This window comes from Octodon degus, unplaced genomic scaffold (genome assembly GCF_000260255.1).
Source record: "Octodon degus isolate 3935 unplaced genomic scaffold, OctDeg1.0 scaffold00015, whole genome shotgun sequence".
Classification (NCBI taxonomy): Eukaryota; Metazoa; Chordata; class Mammalia; order Rodentia; family Octodontidae; genus Octodon; species Octodon degus.
This window is the reverse complement of record NW_004524591.1, coordinates 14265261-14268086: the sequence shown is the minus strand read 5'-3', so window position 1 is coordinate 14268086 and position 2826 is coordinate 14265261.

Below are 2826 nucleotides of genomic sequence, written 5' to 3'. Positions count from 1 at the left end.
ATCACTTGTTTAGAGAGATTAGATTTTTACAGAATAGAAAAAGAATGTCTCATCATGTTCCTTTTAAGGAGAAAAAGAATGGAGAGAAAAGCTGAATGAAAAGGCACCATAATCCTCTGATTACTAAAGCTAACATAACCAAACTGTGATTTATAGCAACTGTCATTATAAACAAAAGAATCCGGGTCTGTTTTAGGAAGATGTTAAATGCAGAGAGGGTGAATATATAAATGCTTTTTTATACTTTCTGCTCCCTTTTTATTTTTCCTGCATGTAGCACTTAAGGAAAAAAAAATCTAAGTGAGAGCAACCCTTTCTGCTCGCTGGTCTGAGGTCTCTGCAAAATCTCAGATGGAAGAGGACAAACATTTGAAAGGACAATGAGGTATTGAAATTTGAAATACACTATGTGCATCCAGTCCATTCTCTGGATTTTGTAGTTGTTAGTCACAGAGAAAGGTGAAGATCTTATTCTATGGGTGGATTGTCCCAGAAAAAATATAGAGCACAAACGCTGAAGGGTGAGCGATTGTGTTCATATTCTTGGGCAAGTTCTTTATGCACTCTGAGCTTCAGTTCCTTGTGAATGGGAGGCACACGGCACAGAGTTAGTGTGCAGATTCAGTGACAATACAACCCAGCAGTAACAGAGCCCAGTGTGTGTAACACATGGTCCCTGGGCTGAAAGGAGAATAAAATGCATAATAATTTCAATATTTTTTATTAACTTACAGCTTGCTTTTTTACATTTGAAGCCATGAATCCTTCAAATTTTAATAGTTTAATCTGTGAGTATACACAAAGTTAAATTTTCTTTTTGGTCAATCAATTTAAAAAAATCCAGTAAAACAAATTTATATTCTTTCTCAAATTCCCAGGATGTTACCAGGGTCAGAAGTGTCGTGTTTCAACAAGATGGCTTAGACAGGAGATGACAACTTGATTAAAAACTTCCACTAGAAAAATTGCCCTATAACTTGGGGTCCCTAAAGCCCAAGCAGAATAAGCCAGGTGGTGACTGCCCTCTAACAAATATAAATGACACAATTGTTTACTTGGTACAATTTTAATTCAGCCTTAAAGCTCTTTACAGTCAATGTTGGTAACTGAGCCCCTCTAATGGAAGATTAAGTGCCCTGAGGCAAGAAAGAAAAAGAAATTTGTTCTGATATTATGAGATCAATAAGTGCTGGAAGGCACTGAGCTACATAGTGACAGCACTCTGAGTATGTACATATAAAAACTATATTTTAGCCCAAAGACTATTGCTGTGGCTTAAAATATATGAGAGAAGTTAACGCCAGCAAGTAAGAAATCACAAGTGTTATTTCATTTTGTTATTTTGTATGGTTTTAATATAAAATTTATTTGCTCAATAATTTTTCTAGAAAGGTCAAATTGAACTGAGAGTAAGGTTTTTAAAATGTTTTGTGGAAATATTGGTCATTTAACAGTATTATTTCTACTTAAAGCTCTAGAATATTAGCACACTTAAATGCATGCTCAAATTTACAGAATTAAATTTCTATAAATTACTGAACCTGAGTGCTCCTATGATGTAGCCGCGGACCACAGGAATCCAAGTCTTCATTTAGAGCCAGGCATTGCTTCATCTGGGAGAACACATCCCTCCCTCAGGACCTCACCTGTTCAGGGGATCAAGGACTGGCTCACTGTTTCATCCATATTTGGCTCAGATCCCGACCCAAAGGGACTGCGGATTAAAAATGATACCCTTTTCCTGTGGTAATGAGTATGTCGAAATACCAACAATCTTTACTCCTCTTGGGGTCAAGGATAACAGCAGCATCTGCTAACCTCTAAGACATTAGGTGATTAGATTTTCTCCCTTTTACTCTCCTAAAGCCATAGCCTCCGACATCTCTTTCAAAGAAATTTTACCAAGTGCATTAGTCAACAAGCCTGTGTGGTCCTGGAGATCACACACCTATGTATTTTTTTATTTCCCTGTTATGACTCCTTTACTTCTCTTTACTTAAGGTGAGTAATCCTGCTCAGGGGTTGCTGGCCAGTAGATGATGGAGTGGCAGTGATTTCTCTTTGGCATTTTCTTTCTGGTGGAGGTTCCAAAAATTCCAGTGTTCCATTGACCCAATTTTCTGAACCTCATAAGCCACAAGGCAAAATAGAAATGGGTACCAAATAAATTCCCAAGGTAGACAGGTAATCAAATTGTACCTGACCCACACTGTGATGTACTCTTACGTTGTTGCTGAAATGGACAGCTCTGAATGCCCCCAGTAGCGGGTTTTAAAGTATCTAACCTCATTTTGAGAATTGTCCCTCTGTATAGGCTTTTGCTTTCTAACCTCAGGTTTCAGAAATCCTCACATGTTTGACCATTTTTGGAAAAAATATGATGCTAATAAACAACCAGTCATCACACCTACATTTCAGTGAGACAAATTCTATGAGAGAGAGAGAGAGACAGACAGACAGACAGACAGACAGACAGACAGACAGACAGACAGAGACAGAGATAGAGACAGGTGCTTCAAGACTGACTTTTGTGTCACTGGGTATGTGACCAGGTGTCAGGAGAAAATGAAAACCCACTCTTCACCATTCTGATCATCTCCCTCCAGGGCAGTAGGAGCATCTTGCCACATTGTATGATTCTGATAGTTGAAACACGCACATTTTTCTTTTACCATGCCTACTGCATTGAGCCAAGGACTTCACTGGCACTCTGCTAAAGAGAGTAATCTTATCCAGTGCTGGGAGAAACACTACTGTTAGTGAACTTACTGAGATCCAAAGGTACTAAAGGGATTTCACCCTTCTTTCATGGAAAAAGATACATTT